Here is a 21,772-nt window from a genome sequence, read left to right on the forward strand (position 1 = left end):
AGTTCCTCCATAGACCCTGAATGCTACTGCCCGGGGGGGAAGGATTTTCGATCTTCCACAGAAGGGATCATGGTTTGTACTTCTATAGAGCCTCAAGTTGGAAAGTGAAGACCCTAACCATAGAAACAAACAGCAAAAAATCTGGGAGAGGAAAAAAACCATAATTATGGGAGCATCTTGCAGGAATATAATGTGGTTTTGGCCGTATTTTGATCATCACACAATGAAATGATCTTGAACCTTAAAGAACAAACATATGCTGTTTCAAATCACCAAATAAACAGTAATTTGTCACAGAAGCCCTGGGGAAATAACACCTTCTATTTAATCTTACTCATTAATCTTTTTTCACAGTGTTATTAATATACTGCATATTGCATTTAATAACATTTAGGAACATTCCCTATATATTCCTATATTACTTCACCACTGATGTAGTGTTTACTTATATTGGTCCTAATGGAAGGAGAGACTTCACTGAAGTCATTTGATTTCACCATTCAGACCCCTTTGACCAAAAGAAAGCAACCCATCCAGAGAATGTACAATTTATATGCAACCAGCATGTGGATTAACATTCTTCTTTAGGAAAGAACTTCTTCCATGGTAGCATTTTCTTTTAAGTTATTACAGTTAGAGAATGACTTATTTATGAACATATTTTATGGATTAAGCCAGGAACAAAATAACTCTCTTGCAGATACCTGCCAGAACAATCAAGGTGACAGCAAATTACATAGTCACAATTTTAAGAGTTAAGTGTCCATGTTAATTTTTAAACAGCACACTTCTGTTCTACATTTCTTTAACAAAGTCATCTATTCCATAATGCATCTATCATGAAATGTAAAAAATTAGCTTTACAGGGCATGTAGGATGCAAATAGAGATCAAGAACAGTAGATTTCTAAAGTTGGATAACCCTAATTTGTAGAACATCTTACTCTAGACATGTTTATGCATTGTAAATGCTGAACATGTGCAAAAAAATAAAGTTGTGTGACCTTGAATTATCATAAATCCTATACCTTGAATTGCCATGAAGTAGGTTAATGCCTTTGTTGAATAACATTCCTTCAACTCTCTTCTCCAAAGGCAGTAATGTATTCTATTTGCTAGGACTTATTCCATCTGCTTTTGATCTGTCCATCATCAGAGCCACAGTGAGAAAAGTCATCTCGTGTTCAACTTCTTCTGGACAGCAATAGATTCATATGGATTCAGTATGTTTCAAGTATATTTATATTCTGCACAGCATTTTTTGGATACTATTATTATTTGTAAGTAGTTATATCAAGGAGTTGCTATTCAACTACAGAGTTTCTGAATACAGTGCGTCTTGTTCAATGTCACCCCTGTCAATATTCTCACTCATTCCTCTCAATCTACTCCATTCCTCACATTCCCCAATTTTAGCATATGAATTGATTTTTGATTTGCCATTTAACAAAGCCATGTATGTATGTATAGCATTTTGTATTAAAGATGCACTGCATTTTTAACATTCTGTATTTATGAGCCTTTATTCTATTTGAACTGCTTTATATAGTTTTCTATAAATATTTCTGTATACCTTTTAAAATACATGAACCAGATTTTTTTTTTGGTTGGGTCAGTTATGGGGTTACACGTCAGGGTGTGGGCACCGTCTCTGAGAAATTTTGCTGATGGTTACCACCCTACCATTTTGAACCACAACTCCACTTCTGTTTTTTGTAGGTGTTTAATTGGAAATAAGTCTCATGGACTTGGCTTCAAACCACGATCCTTAGATCTTAACCTCCTGAGTAGCTAGGACTCCAGACATGAGCTACTAATGCTTGATTGCATTTGAAGTTTTATAAATATCTAGGAGCAGAAAGACTTGATGATAGGTTGTATGCAGATTGTAGGTTGTGGGTGTATATTTATGATGACACACATATGATGACACACATATCTTCCATAGTTTAACCAATTTGCATAATCTGCACGAAGCCCTCTAAATAAACTGAGTAGCAATGTTGTTAAACAACATTTGTTCCACTTAAAGTTATTGTTTAACATAATTGAAGTACTTACAAAATTTTGAAAACTTTCCTTAGGCCCTATTCCTTTTTTAGAAAATTATCAGATGTTTTAACTCAAAATTTGCTTTAGTTAAGTTCTACTTTCTTTCAAGATTCCAAGGCCATAAATTTTAACCTCTCTCACTTGTTTGTTTGTCCTGTTTGTAACCATCTTCTATATTGTTGTATTTTTGTTTCTCCATGATTTTGTGATTACTTTTTCTTATACATTCAACTCACCTGCCTTATCTTCAGTTATGTCTAATAAATGCTTCCATTGAGCTCCTAATAATGGGAACTGTAATTCATTATTCTGTATAATTTTAATTAACTCTAGTATTCTTCCAAAGATCCCATTATCTTAAATTATACATAGCAGTAGTATGTGTGTATATGTGTATGTTCTTTTTGTTAGTGATGTAGATCTGAACTGATACATTCATTATATATTTTGTTATTGTTTTGAATATTTCTCTGATTTGCTATACTTTATATACCACATCATGACATGAGGAGTTGTTATTCAGAAGTATGTGATACACTATTCCTATGTATGTCATTCTTGTTGATATATTTGCACAATTTATTATCTAAGTTTCCTTGTGGTTCTACTAATAGCTGAATGAGTTATAAACGTGTGTCTAAGAATTTTGCCTTTACTTCCTGTAGAATGGTCTTCCCATTAGTAAATTCTGATCGGATCAATAATCCAACTTTAAGTACCAAATTGCTTATGCTGTTCTAGATCTTTTGTATGCCATCTTAAATTCATATTTGTACATTTATACAACAATTCTATCAGAATTTGTTTGTGAATGTATGCAATTGGTAGAATAATTGAGAGATCAATAGAACTGACCATCACTGTCATAAATATTTCTAACAGTTTCTGTAAATTTATGAAGTAACTGAAACATCAAGGTTTTTCACTTCCGCAGCTGCAATTGTTTTTCCCTGCCTGGTCCACATAGGCTTTAGGTTGTCTGTAACCTTACCTCTCTCTTCATTTCTAGTACTTTCCTTCATTTCTAGTACTTCTTTCTCCTTCTTCATTTGAAAATGTAGGAGACTTTTTTCAGGAATCTTGCATTTCACAGTTTGAACATTAGACATATATCCTATTAAAGTTGGACTGTTAGAAGGGACGGTTAGATTATTTGTGTTTTCTTCCCCTTTGAAAGGAATCTCTAGGAGCTCTTGACCTGCTAGGAAACTAGGATGAAGAGCGAACCTTATTCCAGCTCCAAATGGCATGGGATGATTTGTGCCCTGGTTAAGGCACTGAGGAAGAAGCTACTTGAAGAAGGGAATTGTTTGTGTTGCCAATCTTTTCCTACTGCCAAATGACCTGATAAGTACTGACATCCTCTATAATTTTAATTTTGGGGGCAAAATTTAAAAAAATATTTAGCCAGCAGAAGAAAATAACATATTTGTAGTAATTATGTGAATTATTAATGCATGACATTAAAAGAAATGTCACTAAGAATAATTTTCAAGAGTCCTGTATGATTTCTGCAAGCAAACACCTAGTATCAATTTGGAAACTATTTATAATTTCCAGCATCTTCCACTAAAATCTAGGTGACAATAAGTGTAACCAATAGCAAACATTGATTACTTTTGTTTTCACTTTCTGAAGACCTTTTCTTTGTTTCCTTAACTCTGTGATAATGCTTCTATTTTTATTTCTGGCTATTTTTTCTAATATTTGTGTCCTAAATTTGTTAGCAATTTATTTTCTATTGTTACCCAGTAGCCTCATTACACCTAAAAGCTAAGAGTGAAATATCACCATAGTGGCCTTTCCCACTTTCAAATCTTTAATGACTTGAAATAGAAGCACTAAAGAAGCTCAGTCAGATCCACTTGCAATATAAGAATCCTCCAGAAACCTGTACCACTGACAAAGTCCTTCTCATGTTGGATATTCTGAATGAGTGAAATGTTTTAACTCAGTATGGAATACACATATCAGCTCTACGCAAGTCTACTTTCTTTCAAAGAAACCTTGTGCTCCTAGTGAGTTTTGAAGAATACTTGAGTCTTAAGAAAGAAAAAAATAGTGCATAATTTTGACTAGGAAATACCCTCTCTCAAGAAACAATTTTTACCATGTTTCATTTTTAGTCAATAAGTAGAAAAGAACTACAGAGGATTTTGCTTTATATCACCTGTAAACAAAATCCTTGAAACACTATAAAAATAGTGCCAATACTCTTTTCATAATAGTGCTAAGAAATTTCCTGAATTTCCTCGGTATCTTTCTCAAACACTGAACAAGGAAAATCTACTCACACACAAGTAAGTTAGATGGAGTCCCCTCTCAAAACCCTTCAAATTATATTTTTATCAATAATTTTAAAGATTATTAGTTAGTTCTCTTAAACATATACTGTCCAAATCCACCTCATTTCCACAATAATTGTTATGATATAAAATCATCACAGGTAGCACAAAGATTAATGTTGAAAAAAACATTTTTCTGTGATTCTAACATATGCAAATACCCATAAATTAAGATAAGTATTTTTATCAATAACAGTCCTGAAATCTTTGTCTATGGTTAATGAAGGCCTCAAGTCAAGATGATTGGAATCAAGCCAATACATGTTCAGATATAATATGAAACAAGAAGTATGTAGTTTCAAATTGAACTATGTCCTTCAATGCTTTATATTATGATTATGTATACCTACTACCTGTTAATAGGTTCTGAACCTCTGAGAGGATGGTGATAGGAGTGGATCCTGTGGTGAAAGGCCTTGAAGAATGTGGTGTTATTAACAAAACAGACACAAAGAATCTCTTCACCTCTTCCTCCATGCTGGCACATCTAGAAGTCCCCTCTATGAACCTGGAAAGCGTAATCAACAGTCTTCTAATCTTCCTGTATCTTGATCTTGGATTTTGAAATCTCCAAAATTTTGAGAATATATTTTTATAATCTATAAACTCCTTCCTATATGGGAATTCATTAAAAGGGGTCAAATTTACTAAGTACTTGTCTGAAGAGAGAAAAATTATCATCTCTCTGAGCCTCAATTGTCTCATGTATAAACTCCGGAGAGCATTTGTTGAGTTTCCATATATGTTTTTATTTTATTTTTATTTTTTTGGGTCCGGTCGTGGGACCTGAACTCTGGGCCTGGGCACAGTCCCTCAGCTCTTCAGCTCTACCACTGGAGCCACAGCGCCATTTCCGGCTTTTCTCTTTTTGCTTATGTGGTGCTGAGGAATCAAACCCAGGGCCTCATGCATGCAAGGCAAGCGCTCTACCACTGAGCCATCTTCCCAGCCCCTTCATATATGGTTTTAGAGAAACCGTTTAAATAAACACTTATCACAGCTGCTGATAATTCCGTCTTCCAATAGGTACAATTTTTGTCTTAGTGCATAAACCTATAAAGAAATGAAGCATACTTTTGAAAGCTTTTACATTTATTAAAAATTCCTACGTTAGTTTGAAAAGTGAATTGGGAAAATTAATATTACATATTATAAAAAACTAAGATGTATATCAGAAATAAATCACGTGGCATTGTTGAACAATAAAATATGAAAAAAATGATCTGGTAAAATGTGATATGTAGATAAAGGAAGCCAAGAGGCTTCAGAATGTAATGACATGTTTTATATCTCATTTACATGTAACTCAGGCTTGTCCCTATGAATTTTGTTAAATCTTAGGTTTTATTTGGGTATTTCACTATGTTATTCAAAAAACATTCTATAGTTTCTTGGTGAAGGACTCATGAAATACACATTAGAAACCAGTTATTTCAGTTCCTCAGGTAATGGTCGTATTTAATTTTTTATGCTATAAGAAAATGAAAGATAGGTAGATTTTATGTATTATTCTTGCTATTTCCTACCATGAAAAAAGAAAGCAAAGTTACTGGAAAGTTATTCCAAAACTTATTGGAATAAGTTTGGATTATTACAGATCATGAAACAATGAAACTATGTAAAAATGATTTTGTTCATGAAGTCTGAATTTTTGAAGAAAGTGAAAAAAATGGAAAAAGTTTATTTCCATTCAGATAAGGAAATTAACCTATGTTATTAATTTGAAAAGTTCAGTTCTACTTTTCTTACTTTCTTCTTACATATGCATGACCTAGACTACAGTCTGGGTTAAATTTGTGGCCACCAGTTTTTGTTGTTGTTGTTGTTTCTTTGAATCACTAAATACTCCTTGGGAAACAAATCCACTACCACTGAGAAACTACCAAGCATGAACACTTTTCTCTCTCACTTTTCAGTGAGTATAATCACAGAAGATTCCACTGTCAGGTGACCTTTATTCCTTGGGAAATTTGTCTTAATGAAAAATCATACTACACAGACAGATCATGGAAACCTGAATGATTACTGAACCAAGGAATTAGTGATACCCGTTTTATGTTGATAAAGAGTAAAATAGAGAAGAGATAAATGGAAAAGTGGAGGCCGATGATGCCAAGGCTCTCACTCTTATAGAAACCAGGCAACATTATCTTTACAAATGACAGTGAATTTATTTTACTGCTTGTGAAAAAATGACATGTTGTCAAGCTATGTCTACATTACATATAATTGAAATTCTCAAATGTATTTCAAAGTTTGGTTGATAATAGTAAACACTGAAAGTTTGGTGTCAGTACTACTTGGAGACACTCAGAAAATAATGATAAAACTCTAAATGTGCAACTCTGTAAGTTTATAACTTATTACAACCAGGAATTGTACCAATATAGGCTATCCTACTAAAATAGCCTAAAATATAACAACAAATCTTATCAGAAATCGGTTTTGAAAATGATGTTGAATCTTGAAATTGAGTCAGTTCAATCTTGAAATTGAGTTTACTTAATGTTATATTAGATTTTAAAAATGACTGATGGGGAATTGTATTTGTAACTCACATAATGTGTATTTTATGATTGCTGTATTATGATTGATTAGAGCCACGCAGTCTCCTCATGACTCACCCTTTACATCTGATTCCCTTCACACATCTTATTATTTTGGATCAAAATCTATTTGCTTATGAAATAGAAAAGATCTAAATATCAGAAAACATAGGCATTTGGTAATCAACTTAATACAAAATCAGACATCTTCATAACCATAGAAAGAGATAATCGCATTTTATAATAGTCCTTACAGTTCAAGTTCAAACTGACTGGTAACATACTTCATTTATCTTTTGAAGGAAACATAATTGATTATTCATGTGTCAATATTCAGGAGAAGACATTTACTTTACAGTTTTGGTTAAAAATATAAATTGCACCAGAAACGGTTGTTTATAATTCTTAAATCCATATAAACAAGCACACTCAGATTCACCATGCTCTCTTTTTCTTAAAAAATATAGCTAAGCCTTTAAATTAATGTGTATTCCTTTTAGGCTTATGTAAGATCTAGGGGAAATCAATAAGGAGATTTTTAACAATTAAGAATAGAGTTGTTCTTTGGAATTAGCTTTATAATAAATCTCAGAGTTGTTCTTAGAGTTCAGGTACTTCAAATGAGAAAATATATACTGTTCAGATTAATGTTAACTTATTATGATAAATTAAAGTCCATTATGGAAAATAATAGCATCTCTTCACAAAGTTATCATTAAAGTCAGAGGACCATTCCATTTTCCACTGGACATATTTTGAACTGTCTACAGAAGAAAACAATGTTTTAGAAAATAAAAAGAATAGTGCATAGGCAAGGAGAGCAAAAAGCATTATCTGATTCCCGAGATCACTCAGGTTCTGGAGACCAGTGCCATGAATGGGGACATTTCCCATAGCACTCAGGAATGATGGTGGTTTTGTTCACTATCCCCTTTCTCCATCTGATTTCCTTGTGGTTCAGCATGCCAGGCGAGTTAATAAGACAGAAAAAAAATTGCATAAAATCAATTACACTGTAAAAGTAATGCTAGTTGGATCATTAGCTAAAACCAAAAGTACCAGAGCACTTTTTTTTCTTTGTCTTACATATTGTTATTCAAAAGAATAAAGGTTCCTAAACACAAGGATACCTTTGATATACATGCAAAGAAAAATAATTCTGTTTTACTCTCATTAATTTTTTGTTTATGAGAGAGAGAGAGCAAGGAAGAGAAAACTTAGACGTTAACACAATTCAGCAGGAAAACTAAAGTAGAAAAGAGAAAATGTGTAAGCAAAAATTTACACTGGTTAGTGGTTCTCCTTGGGGGAATTAAAAGGCATGACCCTGTCTGCCAGGTGCCTAACTGGCTGGACACCAAATTCCTCTGTCCAGGCATAAATGGGAATAGATTATCTGTGTTAATACTTTTCATTAATGCAATTACTATAAAGTACATTGCTACCTTGGGGAGCAGCTGAGAGGCTAATTAAGTAATTTCTGCAAATTACTTTTAGATGTTGCAAGGAAAAAGTAGTTTATGAATGTCAATTATTGTTCTGTGGAATTTGATACTAATAATTGTGTTTGAAAAAAATGAGTGCTCCCCAGTTTGTATAATGTGTTAACTATTTACCCTGCTTGTTCAATGTAAAATTTTCCCATATTTTCCACTTAAGAAAAATAAAATTTTCCTCCAAGTAATTGTAAATGTAGAATTTTTCAAATAATTAAATAGAAGATTACATCAATAGAACTTAGACTGAGTAATACACAAAGAAATCGCACACTGTTCTATATAACCAGAATAATTTAAAAAATATCAGTATATTTTAATGAAATACTGAAGAAATTTTGAGTAGACTTTGTGATATCAAACAACCAACAGATCTGCTCCATGTAAGTCAAGATAATTTTATTTGTCATCTACTTTGAAATTATTTCTTCATTACATGTTACTAACCAACAGTATAATTCATATGTTTCTACTGACATTATTAGTAAAATTAAATAATATTTTATTAATGAATTAGATTAAATAATATTGGTCATATAAAATCTTGGATCGAGGGGCTGGGAAGGTGGCTCAGTGGTAGAGCGCTTGCCTTGCATGCCTGAGGCCCTGGGTTCGATTCCTCAGCACCACATAAGCAAAAAGAAAAAAGCCGGAAGTGGGGCTGTGGCTCAAGTGGTAGAGCGCTAACCTTGAGCTGAAGAGCTGAGGGACAGCGCCCAGGCCCAGAGTTCAGGCCCCACGATCGGACCCAAAAAAAAAAAAAATCTTGGATCGAGATTCACTCTCTGAATTTAATTGTAACTGTGTAAGAGATCTTGATAAACTTTTATTCTTAGTTTCCTCAACCCCTTTTGTTTTGTGTAAAGATACTATACAGAGGGGTCACAGTTACATGAGTAAGGTAATGAGTACATTTCCTATGGAGCTAACCTCCTCCTTCGTTTTTCCCCTACATTCCCTTCCCTCTCCACCTCTCCAACTCCTCCCTCCCCCAAAGTAATAAATTTCATTTTCAACATAATGTCTTCTGAGCACCATTGTTACAATGGGTCATCTTGTATCCTTATTTCAATATTTTGTTATTTCCCTTCCCCTCCCCACATTAGAAAAATGTATATACAAGACACAGGGCAATGGAATCAAATACAGTGACAACAGGGATTATACCATATGGGAAGAACATACAAAAGAAACAAAAATTCTCCTTAACTCTTAAGAATGGCTATACATGAAATGTATACTACTAATATTTCCATATCATTGGAAAAAAACTTCAAGTTAGTAGGTGTACTCTATTGCAATTAACCTCTGAGATTTCTCTTCCATTTAGTTTATAACATATTCATACTCTAGAAATCAACACAACCTCATTTGTATACTTCTCATATGGCTTGGAGTTGGATTTTTGGGGCTAGCAGATCCTAAAATGACATTCCCAGCCGACATATCTTCCTAGAACTTGAGAGGCCTGCCCTGCCTCGCCTTCATCTGACTCACTGTTGCACATAATTAAGTGTCTCAAGGTGTCAAAACTAATTTGTTCAGAGTAAGATGTAGCTTAATTGTTCAGGGTTCTGAAAAGGGAAAAGGCTAAGAGGTTTGGCAAATGGATTACACGGTGAAAAATGAGGGGACAATGGTGTTAAATCGCATGTATTTGACACCCTGTATATAGTTAACATCCTTGGACCGAGAGTCACCTCTGCTTTGCAGCTTGCCACTGGGATGGTAGCTGGGGACACAAGAGATGGAATGGCACAGTCACAGGAACAGGATGTATGCTAGCTTTACGTTCTCTTACACTATTGATTCCCCAGCCCAGGTGATTAGAAAATGAAGTAATAAAGAACGGTTCGATTAAGAACTTGACAAACTCACTTCTCTGTCCTGAAATTGCACCATGTGGCATTATATTAAATGCTGGCAGGCAAACCTAACAAGGCTTTTGGCTACATCAGTCCCTCCTGTGAGGTCTGAAGTATCACCCGAAGTTCACATATTGGGAATGGGTATCATTAGTGTGTGCATGGAGTGGGTGTGTTTGTTTGGGTATGTGTGTTAGAGTATGTGTGGAGCATGGAGAGATGACTTTGGGTCTTAGATGTCCTTCACTCTAAATGAACTAATGACATCATCTCAGATATCAAAGACTCTCCTCTCCTCTCATCCCCTCCCATCCCATCCCTTTCCTTTCTTCCCCCTTCTTTCCCTCCCCATCTTCTCTGCCTCCCACTCCTCCATCCCTCTCTCCTCCACCACAGGGTCCCCCTTTCAGGAGAATGTAGTCCTCAAGAAGGAATTGAAGGGGAGAAATAGGGGCCACCATTCGAAACTGCATCTACCAGCATGCTGATCCAGGAATTCCAGAGTCCATAGTAGAAACCAATGCATTAATTTGTTACTACTCTGTTCTTAATTCTCTCTCTCTCTCTCTCTCTCTCTCTCTCTCTCTCTCTCTTCTTTTATAAACTTTATTTTATTGCAAAGGTGATGTGCAGAGGGGTTACAGTTACGTAAGCAAGGTAATGAGTACATTTCATTTCCAACAGTGTTACCCCTCCCTCGTTTTCTCCCTCTTTCTCTCTCCAAATTTCCATCTCCCCCAAGTTGTAAAGTTGCATTTCCAGCTACAAGTTTGCTGTTAGAGCAGCACCAAGTTGATTAAGAATAACTATAACATATTCCATACACTGAATGATTTAAACCACAGATATGCAAGCTAATGGCTAGAAGTTTGAGATCAGGATGCCAGCATGTTTGCTTCAGGGTGAAAACTCTCTTGTTAGTTCCTTCCTTGCTGAGGTGTGGAAAGGGGGAGGAAGGGAAGGAAGGAGGGAGGGAGGGATCGGATCCATACTACATCTTTTATTTTTAATCCCACCTTGGGACAAAGATGCTAAACAGTTCTTCTAAGCATTACTCCTTCTTCATGGCCACACTGATAATAATCATCACACACTTACCATTTCAAAGTAGAAACCAGATGGAGAGCCCAAATCAGAGCATACCATTGAAAAAAAGCCACTTGACTGGAGATCTGTTGTAATGTGAGCATAGGTGTGTGGCCATAAAAAACAACAAGAAGAAAATGACAGCAAGCCAAGTATGGTTGAACCCCCCTGTAGCTCAGGCATGAAAGTCATGAGATCCTGGCCAGATTAAACTGGAATCCATTATGTCAAGTAAAAGAATCCAGACTCCTACAGACAAATGATTACATAAACAAAATAATGCAAAGCAATTGTTTGGGAATAACGATGAGCCAAAGGCATAAATCATTGAGTTTTCTAAACACTTTCAAGTACACTTGTCTGAATTTTGTATCGGATTTCCATGTGTCTAACATCTGATATCACTATTGATAGAACTGCATAATTTATTTCAGGGTTCATAGATGTGAATAACAAAACATTGTTCCATATCTGCACCAAAACGTGATTTATCCTGTTGCACTAGTGAATAGAGGAGTTTAGAATTCTTCCATTGTATCAATACAACCACTTTCATTTCACTACTCAATTATAATATTATTTTTGTTCATAAAATTTATATACTTAAATAACATTAATCTTAGAAAAGCAGAATGTTTAAGTGTGTAATTTTCTTTTGATCAATGTGAGCATGGGAGATTAGAGAGAGCATTTTGATCCTTTCAGATAATAAAAGGGATTTCTCACCATTTACCATAGATAAATCCATGAAAAAGTAAGCTATACAACTAGTGCTGGGTTGTGAATGCAGATAATAATTGAATATGTTATCATCTCACACAAAGTGTCAGTCATTACAGAGACACAATTTGTGGTCTTTGTAATATTCTGAATTTGTTTGTTTGTTTTGTGCCTGTCCTGGTGCTTGAACTCAGAGCCTGGATGTTGTGGGTGAGCCTTTTTACCAAAGCTAGTCAGCTTCCACTAGAGCCACAACTCCACTACTGGCTTTTCGGTGGTTACTTGGAGACTTTCCGGTCCGGTCTGGCTTGCAACCACGAGCCTCTTTTCTCACCCACCTGTTAGCTAGAAATACAGATGTGAGCCAAAAGCTCCTGCCTTCTTTTCACTTTTGATCTTAAAGTAAATAAGCAACTACTTCTAGAGCTATTATTAGAACTGTCTCCACCATGTGAATACCTCTTCCTGCACCTTGATTATAGGTCCTGATTCTTGTAATTTTAATCTTGACATTTTGCTGCAAAAGACACGTCAGTTTTCTCTGTGCCCTTGCTACCACTGTATGGGTCTGTGAACATCTACAATGAGCAATGCACAGGGCCCTCTTTATTGTAGCCAGTGCCCTAGTCCATGGCCGGGCATCTTACCAGAAACACATTTATACAATTGAACCTGTGGCTCTGGTCTGACCTGGGTCCATCTTATTATTACTGCCCAGGTAGCTCCTTTGCCAGAGAGGCTTAACTGGGAAGAAAATGATATCAAGCATTTTAGTTCCATGAGTTATAGAGGAAGCAACAATACCAGACTCATGGAGTATGCAAAGTCCTGCGTTACTCATCGCTTTGTGAGAGGAAGGAGGGAAGCACAGGACTGCAGGAAGGCTGCAGAAGCAATGCACTTAGCCATAAGGTCAGAGACAAGAAAGTAATTGGAAGCATTTCTAATTGATCCATTAAGGTTCTAGGATGTTTCTTGGGACAGCTTCCAAGAGGGGAATTCTAACTGGGTCTTCAAAGCCCTGAACAGGGGCAATTTCCATGTGGTCATGTGGTTCCTGGGAGAAAGACACTGTGCATCTCTGTGTAGTTCATGCAGAGGCTGGAAGGTCACTGGAGCTAGTGATACAGGTATCATGGCTTGTTCCACGGGTAGGTGGACATCACTGGAATGACACAAGGTGGACAAATACAAGAGAACATGGGAGGAGATGGGAAAGCAGAAGGTGTCTGAGCAGATGCTAGCTCAGCGTCCTTCAAGAAATTCATGCTAGCCAGGTGCTGGTGGCTCATACCTGTAATCCCAGCTACTCAGGAAGCTCAGATCTGAGGATAGCGGTTCAAAGCCAGCCCAGGCAGGAAAGTCCATGAGAACCACCAGAAAACCAGAAGTGGTGGTGTGACTCAAGTGGTAGAGCACTCGCCTTGAGCTAAAGAGATGAGGGAGAGCTAGGCCCAGAGTTCAGGCCCTATGAACGACAAAAAAAAAAAAAAGAAGAAGAAAAAAGAAAAGAAATAAGAAATTCAAGCTTCCCAATAGATGCTAAGGCAGAGCAAAAGGAAATCACTGTAGTAGTATACAAAAAGCCACAAATAAAATGTGTCTGTGTATATATATATGTGTGTGTATATATATATATATATATATATATATATATATACACACACACACACGTACTTCTTTAGCTCACAAAGTACTTGATTTCCCTAAGTACAGATAATGTGAAATGGGTTTCTTCTTTAATGTCTAGTTAACAAGGAATTGGTGAAAAACCTTAATTAGTTTAGTGTAGTCTGTGTTTTCGTAAAGTCTAATATCTTTTCTCGGGTTCTTCAGCTGTCATTTTCTCATTATGTCTGTGCAAATATGTCGGCTTGTTGTATTACTGAAAACCATGACGGTTTATTATCTTGGGCAATGCATAGCTCTTTAAGTACCAAATTGTCCATTGATTTCTAAAGAAGGCTCTGCAAATTGCAGGCTGCCTGCTCTTATAATTAAAGGGTGGAAGGAATGTTTGGTTTTCTGGCTGTTTAACCAAGCAGGCCGTTTTATAGTGATTCCCGTTGTACATTTATGAATTCTTCTTTGTTTGGCTTCTGTGAAGATGGGGCTAGGTCAAGTTCTACATGTGGGCAGGATTGGGGTGATTGGTATAGTTATGTCTGCGATATGAGCTAGAACATGGGTCTTTTCTAGTATAGTGGCCTAAGTTCCCCCAAATCACCATTAGCCACCACCCAGGGGAACATTGTCAGCGTAATCGTGATTAATGACCCAGTGACCTACTTGGTTCAGGTTATTAAATATAAATGTCTGTTTCTTGGAAGACACACACTGGAGTCTAGTTTTCTAGGCCTTTGCCTTTGCACAAAATTTATATCTCCACATTTCTTCTTAAGCTACATCAGTCCCGTCGATCTGAAAAGGCAGAATGTAAAGGTTGAAGAATAGGCTGTGTCTTATAAATATGGATGTAAATCATATACAGTGACAATAGAAATTTGACCTCAAATAAATTACATACCAATAGGCTTTGAGTTTTTATAGCTAGAGAAAGGAAGTGAATATAGTGGGTAAGATAAATATGGGGTAATTAATATAAACATTGGTTTCAGTAATAGTGCTAGCATTTATTCAAGCAAATATCCCTATATTTTCTTCTCTCACTTAATTCTACCTTTCAAGTTTATAGTTATTCAGAATATGAACTTGTGAAAAATCACAAGATAATTTGCACAATATAGCATGACTAATTTCAATGCAGAATGGACATAATTTTATATTAGTAGAAAGAGAATTTTGAATGGTGTTCAAAGTATTTGTTTCCATTATCTTTGAATAATTTCCACAGATTTTTTTTTTTCTTTCCCTCAAACAGATAACAAATTTTTTGATTAGCAAAAATCAGAGATACATGTTTTCTACTTGTTGTGCTGACAAATGTTTCCTATGGGAAAATGAATTCCAAATAATTTTTGTATCAAGATTATAAAATAGCTTGTCCACAATAGTAAAAATAATAGTTCTGTTAAGTTTGGTAGCTGAACAGTCTTCAATGTCTAAATACAGTACCTTAGAAAATATCCATAAGCTTCATAAACTCTTAAGAATTAAGCATTTTTGAAATTTTAGCATAGATAAAATTTGATAACATTGAGCCAACATTATTTTGATGATTATTAGATATATTTTAATCTTTCTGTTTTAGAAATTATTGAGATTTTTTTAGAAATTATTGAGATTTTTACCTTTTAATATAACTACAAATAAAATAATATTTATAATGACAGAGGATTAAAAATGAAAAATAAAAAAATATTTACAAGTTCAGGCAAATTGAAGTATATATTTAACACTAAAAAATCTTTTTAACCCCATCTGGTTTCCTCTTTATTATTTTATATCACTATTTATTGAGTTCACATTTTTCTAGTGGTTATTAAGACCCCTCTTATAGCTCAAGGTCTACATCAATTGCCTTCCTATTTTATTACAAATTTAGTTTTCTTTCACTTGAAAATAAAAATCACTCTACTACTTTTCTCTTTTCATGTATAAGTTGCTATAGAAATGCTTCCATAATGGCTTAATACCTAATAAAGTTTGAATACAGGCACACTCTTCACTGTGTAAAAACTAAGACAATATTTAATACATATAAGTGCATGCATGCATATATATGTATTTATGTGTATATATATATATATATATATACATATATATATATATATATAATGTGCCTATATTTATTCTGTTTCTCAGCACTATGGTTTGACTTTGGCATTTACCCTTGTAAGGCAAGGGTTCTACAGTCACATATCTGGGTCATTTGTTTTTGTTATGTTTTGAGGGGTCTTGGTTGTTCCCAACCAGTTGATTATAATCCTCCTAGTTACACTTCCTAAATATATAGAATGATAGGCTTGCCCCACCACAACAGACTGTTTATTAGTTGAGATGGAGTTTTACTATTTGCTAAACTAGCACTTCCATCTTCTTGATTCATCTTTCTGAGTAGCTGAGGACATGATTGTGAACTGATGGACACAATTGCATGGATTCTTTGTAACAACTGGATTAGCCTTAGCGGAGAATTGCTATTATCCTCTGTGTGGTGTGTGTGTGTGTGTGTGTGTGTGTGTGTGTGTGTGTGTGTGTGTGTGTGTGTGTGTGTGGTGAGTATTCTTCTGTTTAGTGGATTTTCTTGAAATCTCATATGTTCCCATAGTGACCTCTATATTGATGGCATTGACTAACACACAATCCTCAAAATTTGGTGTCATCATCAATATCTCTGCTTTGAAAATTAAATTTCAAGCAAGGTACTGGTGACTCACATCTCTAATGCTTGCTCATAAAAGGCTGAGACATAAAGATAAATTAAAGTTGCAAGCTAGCCTGGGGAAATAAATCCAAGACATTCGGTTAACCAGCAAAAGCCTTCAGTAAAGCTGTGGCTCAAGTGGTAGAGCACCAGCCTTGACAGAAAAAGATAAATGAGGGCATGAAATATAGAGTTCAATCCCACAGAACCATCACACAAAAACTATACATAAGCAATCCAGATACCCATTAATAGGTGAATAGATCAAGAAAATTGTTATATAATGTATATAATATGTATAATATATATATTCTATTCTTCCATCAGAAAGAATGACACTACCCCCATTTGATAGGAAATAGAAAGACTTGGAAACAATAATATTAAGTGAACAATAATATTAAGTGAAGCCAGATTCAAAGAAATACAGGTCCCATGGTTTCCCTTATTTGCAATGATTAGTATATGTCTAAGAGAATCTTATCAGATAAATAGAAAAGCTCAAAAGCTATGTACATATGACCACATAAGATCATGCTAAGAGAAATGAACCACAAAATCCTCTTTGTTGTTGTTGTTTTTAATGTACTGTGTTTTTTTTTGTTTCTTTTGTATGTTCTTCCTCATATGGTATATCCCTATTGTCACTGTATTTGATTTTGGTACCTTGCACTTGTATATACATTTATCTATTTTGGGGGAAGGGAAGGGACATAAAAATCGCTGAAACAAGGACACACTATGATCCATTGCAACAATGAGACTCACAAGACTCTACATAGGAAATGAACTTTAAAACTTCAAGAGGTAAAGAGTGGGGGAGGGGGAGAAAGAAGGGATCGTAGGAGAAAAACAAAGGTGGGAGTAATAATGCTCCATTAGAAATGTATTCATTACCTTACTCATGTAACTGTAACCCCTCTGAACAGAATTTTTACAATAAAATAAAATTTAAAAAGTTCATTTTAAATGAAATGTACTCCACATTTATTTTTGTTAATAACAAATTTTCCTACAAAATGAATTATGGAAACTATCTTTTAGTGTTTATCTTTTAGTGTTTATCTCTATAATGTAGAAAATTCCTCCTTCTCCCAATTACTACCATAGAATCTCAACTCATTCAAGCAAAAACATCCCATAATTTAAATACAGAATATAATAAGCTTTGGTGTAGGGCAATTTGTAATAAATATAACCTACAGATTCTTACCAAGTAATGAGTCAAACTTGGGAGAGCATACAAGGAACATTCAGCAGACATGACTCAGAAATATTCTGATTTTTCTTTACTAGGAAAAATACTATTGTCTGGGGGGTTGGCATTCTGTGGTTCTGTTTTGTTATAACACAAGTTAAGAATAACTTTGAAGCTTCTTATACAAAATCCTAGGATTCCCAGAGAGGATGAACTTTCAGCTTCTTTTCTTTTCTTCCTGATTATATAGAAGGCTGTGTCTTATGTCCAGTGAGGGCATCCAGTATGAAAAGTGGTAGGGGTTATCATTCTTGGTGATCATTCCCTTTACCATGTTGGCACTTTTGTATTGACTGAGGTTCTTGGAATAACTTTGGTCTGACCTTGTCTTCACCATAAGGCTTTATATGTAGATCAACTAGTTACTAAAATGATTGGTTATTTCTTTCTGAATATTCTTTGTGTGTGTGTGTGTGTGTGTGTGTGTGTGAGAGAGAGAGAGAGAGAGAGAGAGAAACTATTTTTAACTTTAATTTTTTATTATTTTATGTTATTTTAAAAACTTATTTATTGTTCATATAAAGATGATGTACAAAAGGGTTACTTAAGTAATGTAAAGAATACATTTCTTTTTGAACAGTGTCACCCCTTCCCTAACTCTCTCCCAGTTTTTTCCTTCTCATCCCTACCCACTTTCAACATAGTGTCTAGTAAGTACCTCTGCTACATCTCTTTCCTCTTTGTCCCTCTATTTGTGTACCCACCCTTACTCTACCAAAGACAGATAAACAAACAAGACAAAAGAAAAGAAAACAACAACAAACAAATCTTCTTGTTTCAATTTCCTGGAGTTCTTTTTTTTTAATTGTGAAAATACTGTACAGAAAGGTTACAATTACTTGGGCAAAATAATGAGTACATTTCTTATCAAGCATTGTAGCCTCCTCCTTTGTTTCCCCTTCCCATGCCTTCCCATCCCCCCCACCCCTGCACCCCCCCCCAACCCCGCACCAAAGTTGTGAAGTTCATTTTCGACATAAGGACTTGTACATCTCATTGTTACAATGGGTCCACCTGTACCCCTATTTAAACGATTTGTTTAAGATCAGATGCACATAGCTATTGTGCCTTTGTGATCCTCTCCTAAAAATATCTTGCTTTGGTCTTACTCTGTGTGAATACCAAGAGACTTGTACAATTTAGCATATCTCAGTATATATTTTTTTCTTTTACCATCCAGTGTATTTATTTGTAAAGCCTTCTAACTCATCATGAGGAAGAGTTAAAAGCCTGGACCCATGAATCTGAAAAAAACAAAAGATGAGTGACATATTTATAGAGAAAAATAAGAAGAAAAATATGGTAGGGGTCAGAGAATGTGATGTTTAGATGAAGGCCTGTATTCACCTCTGCACACTAAAAAGCTACATTTGAGGTTCTGATGTTGAGCTCCTGAGTGTGCAGATAATGAGAAGATGTTTCTAGAGTGAACAGAATGCATTGATTTTTAAGAGCACATTATATAGGATAAAAAATTTGCATAAAGCACATGCCATTTTCCAGATAGTCTTACTGCATTGAGAAGAAAGTATCAGCTACGTTCAATCCTATTATCCTATGTTGATGCTATGAATAGTGACTGAAAAGCCAAGATATCTTTGACCACCATTTTGACATTCTTCATTATACAAAGCAATGCAGTTTCAAATTATGGACTGAACAATAATGCATTCAGTATCTACATATATGAACATGATCTAAAGAAATCATCATTTCCCCCAAGCATTCCATAGCTATCATCAGAGCAGAGATTCAAACAAATATGAGGTTTCATAATCAATGCACTTGCAACAATTTATAGAAACCCTAAAGGGGATCAAATTAATATGTACAATTAATGAGTGATGTTTCTTTTTTTGGGGGGGGGTCCGGTCATGGGGCCTGAACTCTGGGCCTGGGCACTGTCCCTCAACTCTTCAGCTCAAGGCTAGCGCTCTACCACTTGAGCCACAGCCCCTTTTCCGGCTTTTTTCTTTTTGCTTATGTGGTGCTGAGGAATCGTACCCAGGGCCTCATGCATGCAAGGCAAGCGCTCTACCACTGAGCCACCTTCCCAGCCCCATGAGTAATGTTTCTAAAAGAAGTTAAAAGCAAATAACAAATAAATGAAAGCTGACATGGAGTAACATGTGAAAAGAAATATAAAGCCATTAAGAATCTATACATACTGTACTGTATTTCCTGATGTTTCTCCAGGAATTTGGGTGCAAGGTGTTTCTTTGTAGAATGAAAATGTTTTCTATAAGAGACATCATATAATTTGTGTTTTCAATTTTGTAAATAGCATCCAAGTGGCAATGAGAATTGCTTGGGAAAATAATCAAAAAGTTGTGTTGCTTTTTGAAAAATGGCGCAATAGTCTCTACTTTGAATGTGTTTGGAATTAACAACTAGCTTCAGTACCCCATTATAATTCTACAGATAAGGTTCTAAATGTATTAAAGGAAATCTAATAATTTATTACACTTGACTTTTCCTTATTTAAAAGATCTCTGCTTTATGAAAGCTTATTATTGTACACATATTTATTTCCCAATTTTAACATGTATTTACAAGGTACTGAATAAATCTTTTTTTTTACTTTTTGTTTTGTTTTATTTTATTTTTTTGATAAATTTTTTATTGTGAAAATTCCATACAGAGGGGTTACAATTACATGGGCAAGTAAATCTTAACACTACTAGAAACACACCCATACTATTCTCACTCAGGGAACATTCTATTCTGGTATGTTGAAACACAAGAAAGACAAAGAGAGATTATAGTCTTATTTTGAGGAGGTAGTGAAGAGTTGAAATTGCATGCTTTCTTGGTTCACAGAAATTCAGAAGACAGATGTTTCCATTAGAGTGAAAGTGAGTTTTTAAAATTTAATATCTTTAAAAATAGTTCAAATTTTATGTAACGTACAATGGAATAGAATCAATGCACTTGCTCACCATTCCTCCATCAATTCATGTGAGTCTTGGTTGGAGAGACAGGTCTGCATGAATTTTCAACAGAAATGGTGAACATAAAGATACATGCAATGAAGAAATCACTTGTACTCACACTGAATATGTGAGGACACAGTGGGAAAAACTGTGTCTTCATCTCTAGAGTGAGGAATGGTGTCAGTCATGTCTGAATGCTAGCTGGCATTCACTAATTACTACAGTCAGGACGGTTCCACTAAGTACTACGGTCCGGACAGTCCCACTAAGCTGGGGGGGAGGGGGAGAGAGAGAGAGTGAGTGAGAGAGAGAGAGAGAGAGAGAGAGAGACTCATCAGAACATTAGGAAAGAAGCTATGTAAAATAGGAGAGAAGGCCAGGAGAAGCTGTACATGCCTGTAATAGCAACCAATTGGAAGAAAGAGGATTCCAGTTCAAGGCCAGCAGGGAAAAGAAGTAAATGTTAAGGAGACTTCATCTTAACAAAACCAAATGAACTTTGCATAGGATAAATGTATATGATTGTGGCAGAAGGCTAAGTTGGTAGAAGAGAAGAGAGGCACCAAAATTGCCAGTTAAAGGAAAGCATAGAAAGATCATTTGGTCATACATTATGCTAGTTGACTTTGAAAATATGTACACGAATGTCAGTTTTTTTATGTATTATATGAATGACAGTTTAAACGACTTCTGTCAATTAACTTATTGATGATCACATATATAATATTCATTGTGATAATCAAACCAATTCTTTGTCAAAAATAAAAAGCTCTCTAAAATAAGATGACCTTGCTATATCACTGAGAAAGGAAGTTGGACTTCTCTCTGTGTGAAAATAACCCAGGTAACTTGTCAGTTGTAAGAATCTCTTTGATATCCAGAAATTAATGTTTTACATTACACTAAGCTAGCTTGCGCAACTTGCTCTAAATAGAATGCAAACAAATTCTAAAAATTTCCCCAAAGATGTCCTCTCTTGGAAGCATTTAAAATGCTTTGGTAAATGTAATTATTCTAGGACAACAGTTGCATCCATGTTTTGATCATTTCTGAACAGCTCTACACAGACAAAACAATTTTATTTTCTTCCTTCTTAGATTCTAAGAACAGTCAAAAACAGCCTGTGCTCAAAGGCCTGCTCCAGT

This window comes from Dipodomys spectabilis, unplaced genomic scaffold, assembly GCF_019054845.1.
Source record: "Dipodomys spectabilis isolate Male_0828 unplaced genomic scaffold, ASM1905484v1 ptg000050l, whole genome shotgun sequence".
NCBI lineage: Eukaryota > Metazoa > Chordata > Mammalia > Rodentia > Heteromyidae > Dipodomys > Dipodomys spectabilis.